This window comes from Symphalangus syndactylus, chromosome 24 (genome assembly GCF_028878055.3).
Source record: "Symphalangus syndactylus isolate Jambi chromosome 24, NHGRI_mSymSyn1-v2.1_pri, whole genome shotgun sequence".
Lineage (NCBI taxonomy): Eukaryota > Metazoa > Chordata > Mammalia > Primates > Hylobatidae > Symphalangus > Symphalangus syndactylus.
The window spans coordinates 61,150,943-61,164,147 of NC_072446.2; the positions used below are offsets into that span (position 1 = coordinate 61,150,943).

Below are 13,205 nucleotides of genomic sequence, written 5' to 3' on the forward strand. Positions count from 1 at the left end.
TAAGCTCCACCAATCTTCCAGCCTGATGCCTCTAACTCTTCTTAATTTATGTTCTTTCGCCACTAAGATCTCATCCCCTCACACTATTAATCTCCCACCTCTATGTGGCGATACAGAATATTTTTAAAATCATTTTTGACATCTCTTTTGACCTGGTGATCCACACCTGCAGTGGTCTAACCCATAGACACTTCAAACCCATCACGCCTTCTGAATGCTTCATCCTTCCTCATGAAGCTGCACTTATATCTGAAATCACTACTTCAGTAATAACACCATTTACACATTTAACTCTTGTAGTACTGTCTCCTCAATAAGCAGACGACATAAAGCAGGAGCCAAATTAAAGACAAATATTTGCTGCCACCTTATCGTAGACCTTCATTTCTTGGCTGAAATATTGCAATAAATTCCTAGTTTCCCTAACATGAGTCCCATCCCTTCTAATAGATTCTCCACATTCCTCCAAGGGTTCATGCTGAAGATACACTTTTTTTTTTTTCCCCTGGCAGACAGAGTCTGCTGTGTCACCCAGGCTAGAGTGCAGTGGCATGGTCTCAGCTCACTGCAACCTCCGCCTCCTGGGATCAAGCGATTCTCCTGCCTCAACCTCCCGAGTAGCTGGGATTACAGGTGCCCACCACACCCAGCTAATTTTTGTATTTTTAGTAGAGAAAATGTTTCACCATGTTGGCCAGACTGGTCTCGAACTCCTGACATCAGGTGATCCGCCTGTCTCAGCCTCCCAAAGTGCTGGGATTACAGGTATGAGCCACCGTGCCTGGCTGACAATACACTTTTGATTATGTGGTTTCCCTGCTCAATAATTGTCAATGACTTATAGTGACTTTTTGCAGTGGTTTGAAACTTGGGTTCCAAGTTCATGGATGTGTTTGTATGCAAAAGTAATTATGTGTGCATCTTTCTCTTGGGAGAAGGTCTCGAGCTTTCTTTCAACAAACGCCTAAAAGGGAAAGTTTCCCCAAAATAATGAATACAAGGCAAAACCAAAAACAGATGAACAATAAACAAATGGGAATCAATAGTCAAAATCCAAACTCTTTTGTTGGACATGAAAAGCCCTTTATCATCTAGTCCCCGCCAATTCTCCTATTTCTTTTCTCACAACCCATCACTTCACACCCATTGACAAGCCATACTTAATTCTGCACAATATCCTAACTTCCTTCTTTGTCTTTGCGCTTTCTATTCCTTATGCCTGGGCCATACTTTCTCCATTTTTGACCCAGCAAATTCTAATTTACTTTTCAAAGCCTCGTGAATTTTATGAATTGCCTTCTCAGTGATTCCCCCTGGGACATCACAGACAGACTGATCACTCCCTCCTGGACCACATACTGAGCTCTATTCTATCACTTACTGACACAGTGCAGGCAAGCCCCAGAATTGGGGCTTAGTTTAGGAGGGTTCTTGGCTTCATCCAGGAAAGAATTCAAGGGCAAGCTGGTGATGTTAGACTGCAACTTTTATTGAAGTAGCAAAGCACAGCAGCAGCAGAGGCACTGCTCCTTGCAGAGCAGGGCTATCCCATAGGAAGTGTGCTCTGAGTAGCAGCTCAGAGGCAGTCCTGCACTCATTCATACCTACTTTCAACTGTATGCAAATTAAGGGGCAGATTATGCAGAAATTTCTAGGAAAAGGGTGGTAACTTCTGGGTTGTCAGGTTATTGCCATGGAAAGGAGCGGTAACTTCCAGGTGTTGCCATAGCAATGGTAAACTGACATGGCACACTGATGGGTGTGTCTTATGGAAAACTGCTTCCACTCTGGTCCTGTTTTAGCTAGTCCTCAATTTGGTCCAGTGTCCAAGTCCCACCTCCAGAGTTGAGTCTCACCTCCTACTTCACAACCACATTCCATACAATTCTGTATTTACACGTTAGCCTTCTTTTGTGGACTTTTCAATGGCAAAGTCTGGATGTTAATCTATTTCTTTACCTCAGCACCCCAAAAACGTTTGTTGAATTAATTAACAAATACTGTAGCCATGACAAGAAAGGCTGAAAGCTCTAAAGAATACTTCAAAGAAGCAGTTTTAAGTCCTGAGAAGACTTATGAAAGAAATAACATGTTACACTTGGAGACAAAAAAAATCTTGTTCTTTTATTGAACCTAATTTGTGACGTTAGTTTCAGAATCGCATTACTGAATGATATTTTGGCATATTAGATATTTATTTACTCTGAAAAAAAAATTAATTGTCTTAGTAGAATGGCTGATATCTGTGCTAAATCCTGTTCACAAAAAGAGAAGCAAGCTATTAGGAAGTGCTACATAAAAACCAGGTCATTGCTAGTGCTGATTTTTTTTTTTTCCTTTCTTTTTTTTGGTGACTGAGTCTCACTCTATTGCCCAAGCTGGAGTGCAGTGACACGATCTTAGCTCACTGCAACCTCTGCCTCCTGGGTTCAAGCGATTCTCCTTCCTCAGCCTCCCCAGTAGCTGGGACTACAGGCATGCACCACCAGGCCCAGCTAATTTTTGTATTTTTAGTAGAGACAGGGTTTTGCCATATTGGCCAGGCTGGTCTTGAACCCCTGACCTCAAGTGATCCACCCTCCTCGGCCTCCCAAAGTGCTAGGATTATAGGCGTGAGCCACCACGCATAGCTTGATTTTTGAAAAAAGTACATATATAACTATCTTTACAAGTCTAACAAGTAAAAGAAGAAAATTTCCCCCTTATTATACTTTATCTATAGTGAAGAATAACGTTTTACTCTTATAAAGGCATCACTTTTCCCCAGGAATTCTTACTTATTTGTTCCTCTTTGATATTTCTGCTTGCATTCTTTCAGAACAGTGGAAGTACCAAGTGAAAAAACAAAAAACCAAAACAAAACCACAACAAATAACCTAGGAGAGAAGCAATAATATGGAGAAAGTGCAAGAATGAATTAGTTGCCCATGCCCAGCTAATTGAGGTGAAGGCTGGAAGAGGTCCAGGAAAGAATCTCACCATAGCTGATGGAGTGGTTCAGGAGCTGGAGATCTGGGCTTGGAAGACACCTCTCTGTGAACGAATGAGATATAGCTCCTGCTCCTATTGCAGAGGATGAAAAGCAGGCCCACAGAGAAGAAAAATGTAGAGTCTAAAGGATATGACGACAGTACTGGGTAGAGCCTAGATAAATAGCATTGGAGAGGTTATACCAACGAGAATTGGGATGTTCCAGCAGATATAGAATGACAGTGACTCTGGGGGATGTAGTGGTCTCCCATAATGTGAGGGCAGGAAGGGATCTTAGTCCCATCCATTTGCTGTGTAGGGGAGGAAAATGAATGGAGAAAAAGGTCAAGTAAAATGTTCAAGGGCATAGATGTCATTCTGCTGCTCAGAACTTGCCTTCCTCACTTTTATTTCTCACCTTGCCTTTCCTTACTCCTTGCTTACAGGATGAAGGTCCAACTCGACATCAATGGCTTGACTTTGCAATTTGACTTCATAGTAATCCCTTTGCTTACTTTTCAATTTGCCTAAAAATATTCTGTGCTTTTCCCTGCTTCCCTGCTCATGCTATTCTTTCTGAATTGAATGTCTCTCTTTTCTCTATCCATTTCTTGAAAATCTGGCTTTAAGAGCAGTTTAAGACTCTCTTTAAGCACTTTAAGACTCAGAATTCTAAATGTCCCAAAACATTTTCTTCAAATCTCTCCCTTCCAACAAATAATTTTCCTTATTTCCCAATCATATATCACTCTGTGGTATTTCTCCTGTGTAAATGTCACCTTGCATCACGACTGCTAGAGTTCTCATAATCAGGTGGCAAACTCTTTAACAACAATAAAGCTGCTTTAGTAATTTTTGTGCCCACCTTCACTCAGAGCTTGTACATATTAAGGGCCGAGCAGTATTTACTGCTAGGAACAAAGGAATGAATAAATGAAGCTATTAAATCTCAGCAGCCAGCTATTTCCTGTCTATTTTCGTGTCTATCTGCATCATTGGTTTGTGTGTTACAGGGGCCCTGGAGGCTGTGTCAAGCTTCCTGCTATGCATATAATATGCGTAATACATGCCATTGAGCATTTACTATGTGCCAGATCCTGTGAGAAGTGTTTTACATACATAATCTCACTTTATTATTTATAATAATCCAGTTTGATAAATAGCTACTGTTATTCATATTGTATACATGAAATAACTGAGGCTTAAAGAGGTAGAGTAATTTGCTTAAGGGTTATGCGGTATTAAATAGCATTACTAAAATTTGAATACAGATGATTCCAAAGTCCATGATATAGCAAACAGATTATGAGTTTTTCTCCACTGTTGTAGTTCAACTCCTCCACAGAAAATTTTTTAGTTATATACATTGGTATACAGACATGTATACACACTAATGTACATATATGCATGTACACACATATGTATACATATATGCACACACATATGTACCCACCTATATATTTTTAAATTATATTTGAAACATAATATTCTAATTAGGCACGGTGATTTGTCAAAGACATGTCACATCTTTAGTTCTATCATAAAAGATATTTTATACAGATAAAATCAGTGAATACTGCCAATTATCAGATACACACTGATTTTTCTATTTTTATATGAATGAGTCACATAAGCCCCAGAGATTAGAATCCAAGTAAAATTTAGAATAAATCTATGCCTTAGCAAAATTTGACTATCCAACAGCATTCCACTGTTGCTAGTTCTACAAAATACATACTAACTATATCCAAGAGCCAACTTTGTAACCCATTCAGGAGCCTACTTAGATCCCAGTATGTTGAAGGTCTTTGGTAGATGTAGATATGGTATCACAGTCCCTCCCATGAGTCCAATGATTATCTGTACTAGGCAGAAACTTCTTAAAGTTCACCAAAATCTCTATTTCTGCTCTTTCTGGGCATTCAGTTGGACTATACTTTCTAGTCTCCTCTGCAGTTTAGTTATATTCTGAGCAAGAGAGTGTGAAGAAAAATAAAAAAATCTTTCATGCATGCTTCTTCATTCTTTAACCCCTTCAGTGAGATGAATATCAGTGCCCAGAATAATAACAGAAGTCATACACTGATAGTGGGAAAGCCTCCATCAGCCTGTATTCCTAAATGACCACATGTAGCAGATCTGCCCACTCCTGTTGGCTGGGAACACTTACCTACGCTGGTCTGTTAAGAAGCCTTTATTGTGTTAAGCTGCTGAAATGTGGGGATTATTTGTCACAGCATCTAACAGTATCCTAATGAATACTGCAACCTGTCAAAATCGTAAGTGCTCCCAGGTTCAGCAATTTTTACTACTCATATTATCTAAATAATTTTTAAATAAAATTTGGCCGAGCGTGGTGGCTCACGCTTGTAATCCCAGCACTTTGGGAGGCCAAGGCGGGCGGATCACGAGGTCAGGAGATCGAGACCACGGTGAAACCCCGTCTCTACTAAAAATACAGAAAAAAAAAAAAAATCAGCCGGGCGTGGTGGTGGGTGCCTGTAGTCCCAGCTACTCGGAGAGGCTGAGTCAGGTGAATGGCGTGAACCCGGGAGGCGGAGCTTGCAGTGAGCTGAGATTGCGCCACTGCACTCCAGCCTGGGCGACAGAGCAAGACTCCGTCTCAAAAAAAAAAATAAATAATATAAAAATAAAATTTAAAAACTAACAAAATTATAGTACTGGTAAACTATAAATAAATTGAAGTGTGTATTCAAATTAATTTCAGGCATAATTGTGTTATCATCAGTCTACTCTCATTAGGAATTAATAAGAATTCTGCAGCCAAGGTTAACTATGTCATGTTAGGTTGTTTTTGGTCTTTGATATGTTCATCTGTTGTCTGTTCCTGTCTTCTTCAAATAAGTCACGTAAGAAACCTGGGCCGGGTGCAGTGGCTCACGCCTATAATCCCAGCACTTTGGGAGGCCGAGGCAGATGGATCATCTGAGATCAGGAGTTTGAGACCAGCTTGGACAACATGGTGAAACCCTGTCTCTACTAAGAATACAAAGATTAGCTGGGCATGGTGGCAGGCACCCGTAATCCCAGCTATTTGGGAGGCTGAGGCAGGCGAATCGCTTGAATCCGGGAGACAGAGGTTGCAGTGAGCCGAGACCACACCATTGCACTCCAGCCTGGGCAACAAGAGTGAAACTATGTCTCAAAAAAAAAAAGGAAAGAAAAAAAGAAACCTTTAGATGTCCTCTCCCTGACGTACTTCTTTTACTACATGGGTTTTGCTGACAGAAGAGCAAAAAGTGACCTATAATCTTTCCTTGTATTATTGCTTCTCTGTTACTTCCTACATGGTACCCTCTCCATTTCCCTCTCATAACTCTTTCTCTTCTTCTGCCTTTGAACTTACATTTATGTATTGTGATCTGTTTCCCTCATGTGGAGTTCATGGCATTTCTTGAGTACTTCCCAGCTCTTACTCTCAAGGCTGAACTTTGCTTTTAGACAGGCTTTAGAGTACATGTTCCCTAGAGTCACTACTATGGCCTCACAGCTGCAAGGTCCCTATTTTTTTCAGTCTTTCTCAGCACGTCCTGACCACCCTGCCGCTCTTCTTTTCTTGGACATTGGCTCTTTGGCAACTCTGACCACAAATTGGCTCTCACTTCCCCCTAGACTGACTTACAGAACTAATTTGACTTTGAGCTCTCTGAAAAGGGTCACTTTTTCACTCTTGTGGTATGAGGAGGGTAAATGCTAGTTTTCTGAAAGAATGCCACAGGAAGATTATTTTAAAAGAACATAGAACTCAATTTCTCTGATGCCAACTCTTGTTTTACTTTGAAATGTTCTCTCTTTTGCATCAGCAAGGCAAAGAACAATGTGGCTGATCTATTCTCTGCCTTTGGCCTGCCAACTTTTGCTTTCAGGTACTACTTAGAATACATGAAGAGGAAAAAGGGGGCTCCTCTCTACTTAAAACACAACTCTTCACCGTGAATTGTGAAAAGTAAAACAAGTAAGTTCAGCTATGGCTGCTTCAGGAAAATTTGATTTAAAAAAAATTATATTCCTACAAGAATTAAATTAGAGGTTAATGTTTTGCATTTACAAAAGCATAATTTTTAAAATCAATGGCCCTTCAATATTTCCAATAAATTAGAAGATTTTAGCACATGTAAATGTTAGTTATTCCATTTATTGCAGTTGGTTTTAAAATCATCTTTTCAGAAATATAGCTATTATTGACTGCTTAGAGTAAGTTCCACTGTATAAATTTTACACCAATTTTGTGTGAAAGTTTTGACATAGACTTCAAGATTACATTTCCTAGTAAGATTATCTAAGAAGGCCTTTTCCACCTTTGGCCACAGTCAAATAAAGCAGAAGGCAATCCAAGCTGATAGGCATACAATCCTATAGCCCTAAAGAACCTTAGATTTTCAAGATACTCATTCCTATGTCTGGCAAATGAGGCTAGAGAAACTATTCCAGGCAATTAGATGCAGATTCTGGTTTTGTTTTTGATGTATTTATTTTAAGTCTTCCAAAATAATTATGATGCTGATTTTGGCGGTGTTTTAATAGTATTTTTTAAATGCAAAGGTAATCTTAAATATACCACATATTGTAACCTGAGTATTATTGTGACACAAACACAGCCATTTAGATCATTTCCAATACTTGGAAAAAAATTCATGAAATTACAAATAGTAGACCATAATTTAACAGAATATATCCTAAAGTTCGTTTCAAGGGTTGCACGCTGAATTTTTGTTGTTGTATTAACTGTAATGACTTAGAATACTGTCTGCTTTACAGTATTATTTTTTAAGTTTGTTGTTTATTCTGTTTTCTTGAAAACAGCTAGGATGTTTAGTGCAATGACAATGTCATTAAGTTTCCTTTTACCAATTTATTGGAAAAGGAAAACAACTGTTTTGAATTAACAGATTATAGGCACTCTATTTATAGCTTTTAATTTGTAAAGAATTTTTTTAAACGTCAAACAATTTGTCTAGTGCTAAGTACTATAATAAGTATTTTTAAAGCTGCAATAGTGTTTATTGCATCTACTATAAGTAAAAGTTAAAATATTTTATTATAGAATAATACTGTCTTCCATCAGAGCCCTTGGAATGAAATTCAAAATATGAAAAATGCATTTGGAATTTAATTTTTCTGTCTTTAAAGATGCCCTTTGGCTATGTCCCTATATGCAGTAAAACGTTTTCTTGCAGTATAACAAAATTACTCATTTAAATAAGTAGTTGCTATTACATTGACTTTGTGGTTATTACATTAGTATTTCACAACAATTAATGCTTTACTGAAGGGAAATAGAATTGGTTTAAATTTTCTAGTACTTCAGAGCACATCCACAATGAAAATCTGAAAGAAACCAGAAAAAGAGCAATATAAACCCAAAGCAAGCAAAATAAAAGAAATAATAAAAACTTAAGCAGAAACAATGAAATAGAGAATAGAATAACAAAAGAGAAAATCAATGAAACCAAACATGGATTATTTGAAAGGACCAACAAAACTGATAAACCTTTAGCTGACTGGCAAAGAAAAACAAAAGGGCTCAATTACTAAAATATTAATTAAAGAGGGGACATTACTACTGACCTCACAGAAACAAAAAAGATTTTACAGGAATACTATAACTAATTGTAGACCAATAAATTAGATAAGCAAGAAGAAATTTTAAAAAAATCTTAGAAAGACAGAAACTACTGAACTCACTCAAGAAGAAATATAAAGTCTAAATAAAACTGTAACAAGTAAATGGATTGAATTAGTAATAAAAATATTTCCTGCAAAGAAAAGCCCAGACCTAAATGGTTTCTACCAGTGAATTCTACTATTAAATACTTTGAAGAATTACAACTAATCCTCACATTCTTCTAATAAAGAGTATGAAGAAACACTTCCCAGCTCATTCTATGAAGCCAGTATTATCTGGATACTAAAACTAGACAGAAACATCAGAAGAAAAGAAAACTACAGGCTAATATCCCCTATGAATATAGGTGCAAAGATCTTCCACCAATTTCCTAGTAAACCAAATCCAGCAGCTTTTAAAAAGAATTATAATCATGACCAAGTGGGAGCTATTCCAGAAATTCAAAGTTGGTTCAACATATGAAAAGTAATCAGTGTAATATATATTATTAAAAGAATCAAGGATATAAACCATATGCTCATCTCAATAGATGCAGAAAAAGTATTTGACAAAATACAGCAGCCTTTTATAATGAAAATATTCAACCAGGAATATTTTTAGGAATAGAAGAGAACCTCTTCAAACTGATAAAAGTTATTTAGTAATTCCTTAAGATTCCTCAAAGAAACCATGTCAATTTGAGCCCTGAAATTGAGTTATGTGTATAATACTCATTTGACAACCAACACTGCCCAGTTAGATATTCCTTACTCTTAAAGTTTAGTTTGTTGTTGTTATTGTTTTTGTTTCTTCCAGAAATTAATCAATATTTCAAATACTTCACATTGAAGAGGTAGCCTTTTAAGAAGTTGCTATGAGTTGAATCGTGTTCCCCCTAAAAAAGATATGTTGAAACTCCAACACCAGTACTTCAGAATGTGACCTTGTTTGGGGATATGATCTTTACAGAAGTAATCAAGTTAACAGAAGTCATTAGGGCAAACCCTAGTCCAATATGACTGATGCCATTCTAAAAAAGGCAGATTTTGGACACAGAGACACATACAAAGAGACCCCCATGTGAGGATGAAAGCAGTGATCAGAGTGATGCTTCCACAAACCAAGCAATGCCAAAGTTGCCAGAAACCCACCAGAAGGTAGGGGATAGCTATGGAGCAAATTCTTCCTTACAGACCACAGAAAAAAAGCAAACCCAGCACCTTGATCTCAGGTTTCTACCCTTCAGAACTGTGAGACACTACATTTCTGATGTTTAATCCACTCAGTGTGTGGTACTTTGTTATGGCAGCCCTGGTAAACTAATGGAGAAGTCTTCGGTAAATATTTATTCACTAAAAAAGCATAGCAAAATAAGCAGAGGAAAGTGACACTGATTTTAAAATATGAGTTGAGACATAAGGCAAATGCCTGCTTTCTCTTAAACCTGAAAATATCAGAAGTGTGTACTAGAAAAGGAGGCAGACGTGCAGTTCAGGAACAACAACTCTGCCTTTGTTACAGCAGAAAACACCATGGGCTGAAAAGTAACAGCTATAACTAAGTGTTGGAGTTAGTCATATTGACAATGGCATTATTTGCTATATATGTTTTTGGTTATCAAAAACAAAGAGAAAAATACTAGAAAAAAAGCCCTGATTTAATGAAGAATTTTTAGTGTCATACAGCTTTATTAGTTCCCATCTGGTCTTTGCCTTTGTATGTCCAACAATGACACTACTTCCTATTTGTTGGGAGCGAGGGCCTCACCTCTCATTCAGAAGCCAATGGATTAGGCAGTTAGAGAACTGGTACATCACCTAAACTCAGCCAGCTAAAGGTTCCTGCTTAGAACGTTGAATCTCTGGAGAATGGTACAAAGATGTGAGGGTAGTTGAGACATTATCTTCGGCAGTAGGATAATTCCAGCACAGGCAAGAGTGCTCAGTGGAGTTGGGACCAGTACCAAATGCCCTACTCAGACTATAGCCCAGCTAATTTTTGTATTTTTTTTTTAATTTTTGTAATTTTGTAATTTTTGTAGAGACGGGGTTTCACCATGTTGGCCAGGCTGGTCTCGAACTCCTGGCCTCGTGAGCTGCCTGCCTCAGCCTCCCAAAGTGCTGGGATTATAGGCATGAGCCACAGCACCTGGCCTATTTCCAAATGTTAGTTATTTGTTGAATTGACCTAACGCATTTCCAATTTCTGTGTTAAAGAGAAACATATATGGTAACCAGTGAGCTCTAAGCTTAAATTTATTTGGAATTTCACTAATATTTAAAATATCCTAAAACTTTCTTCCTTTGTCATCCAAGGTTATTATCCTAAATTTTCTGACTCTTATCTAGAAATTTGTTTAATTACAAAAATCTCAACTAGAAAGGAAACTAACCTGAGGTAATAAGTTAATCACTACCCACATTTAATGGATGATAACATTTTTATCTTTTCTCTTTTCAAAAAGAGTTATCTTTTAAAAATATTAATTAATAAAACATTGAAGATTCTTATAAAGTGTTGGCTATTTGTCTTACTGCCTTGTTATCTGCTATGAGTTGAATGTTTGTTTCCCCTCAAAATTCATATGTTGAAATCCTACCTCCCAAGATGATAGTATTAGGAGGTATGGTCTCTGGGAGATGATTGGTTCATGAGGGCAGACTTCTCATGAAAGGGATTGGTGCCTTTTAAAAGAAGCTTAAGAGAGGTGTTGGCCACTTTGGGCATGTGAGAGTACAATGAGAAGATGGCCATCTATGAAGAAGAGCACCCTCACTGACACTAAATATGTCAGCACCTTGTTCTTGGACTTCCCAGCCTCCAGAACGGTGGGAAATAAATTTGTTTTTTATATGCCACCCAGTCTATGGTATTCTGTCACAGCAGCTTGAAACTATATGGAACCTGATTCATGCTTGGTTCTCCTGCCTTTCTGCCCCATCAGTGAATATCTTTCTAACACATTCTTCTATTTAAATGAGCCAAAGGCAATTTCTGTTGTTTGAAAACAGCCTGAAATGAAGCACTAACTAAAATGAACTATATAAATTCCATGTGCTGAAACTAAGATCTAGTTCTATTATATAAGTATTTTAAAAATCATTTTTAGTCCTTATACATCTAAATTTTATTTGGGCATCATTAAAATATGTATTTATTTATCTATTTATGTTTCTTTATTTGACCAAATTCTGCATGTAAAATTGACCAGAAAAGCATATTATTATGAGAACTAATTGACAGGAATTTTTTTTAAATAAGTCGTGAAGTTCATCTCAGAATTTGGTAAGACTGTAATTATCCCGCTAAAATTCAGTTACATTAGACACCCACCTTCAAACAGAATGCCATAAAACAGGAGTCTGTGACTGAAACCTGTCTGCAGTCAGTCCATAGAAAGTAACTGCCTCACACAGACCTGCTTATCTTGTCAAACAAAGAAAAATCTTATAATCATTTTTTGTACCCCAGGCCTTCCAATTCTCAAAGTAATATTCCAAACAAATCAAGAAAAGTGCAGGAATTCCAGGCTCTGTGCTCAGTCTACTGTAACATTGTCCACATGCGGACCTCATCATGTCCATTTAGGGCCATAAAATCTCCTTTGGCCATCTATAACATAAACTCAAGCTAAATGCCTATCAGTTGCTAATTTTTATTTTTATTTTTTTTTAAGATAATAAGGAACTAGCTACACATTTATAATTACCTGGTTACTGTAGACAAATTAATGCAACAATTTTTTTGAAGGTGATTAAAAACATTGTTTATACTGGACTAGAGTATGGTAGGATTCATCATGTGGACTGGCATTTTGCCTGCAGCCATATGCCATCTGTCATTTTCTTTAATGAAGTTTGCATCAATTCACAGGAAGCACCAAATGCCATATAACTGGTAGAATTGCTTTATTCAGGCAGATCAATGCTTGATGTCTTTTTTTTTTTTTTTAATGGAAACTCATCTATCTGAATCCATATAAGGAGAACCTTCTCAGGCTCTGTTTCCTCAGGTGAGGAGGGTATCAGAATAAGTAGTTCAGAAGCAAAGCATTGAAGAGAAAAGGTCTGAGTTCATGACCTGCTGCAAACAAATAGACAAGGGGAGAAATCTACTACCCTTTCAGAACTGCAACTATGCTGTTAAACACAGCACATTCAGAATTTCGAGAAAAAGGAATTCTAACACTTTTTTTAAAAAAAAGCAATGATAATGACTAAGACAAATAATTCATCACAAATACCTCCTTTAAGATATTAATAGCAAATATGTTATTTCCAATTTTTTTAATTTAATTTTATTTTTTTGAGATGGAGTCTCACTCTGTCGCCCAGGCTGAAGTACAATGGCGCATTCTCTGCTCACTGCAACCTCTGCCTCCCAAGTTCAAGCAATTATCCTGCCTCAGCCTCCTGAGTAGCTGGTATTAGAGGCGCCCACCACCATGCCCAGCTAATTTTTGTATTTTTAGTAGAGACGGAGTTTTTCACCATGTTGGCCAGGCTGGTCTCGAACTCCTGGCCTCGTGATCTGCCCGCCTCGGCCTCCCAAAGTGCTGGGATTATAAGCATGAGCCACGGCACCCGGCCTATTTCCAAATCTTATTTGT

The 13,205-nt window shown here is 37.6% G+C and overlaps 1 protein-coding gene and 1 long non-coding RNA gene across 8 annotated transcripts in view; one reads left to right on the forward strand and one right to left on the reverse strand.

The window, feature by feature from the left end:
- Positions 1–13,205, reverse strand: part of MACROD2 (mono-ADP ribosylhydrolase 2) — a 2,104,525-nt gene that overhangs the window by 1,154,472 nt on the left and 936,848 nt on the right. The window lies entirely within an intron of this gene.
- Positions 1–13,205, forward strand: part of LOC129474208 (uncharacterized) — a 44,745-nt gene that overhangs the window by 20,313 nt on the left and 11,227 nt on the right. The window contains exon 2 of the long non-coding RNA XR_008654484.1: positions 6,858–6,946. This is a non-coding gene — a long non-coding RNA (uncharacterized lncRNA). The remainder of the gene's footprint in view (positions 1–6,857; positions 6,947–13,205) is intronic.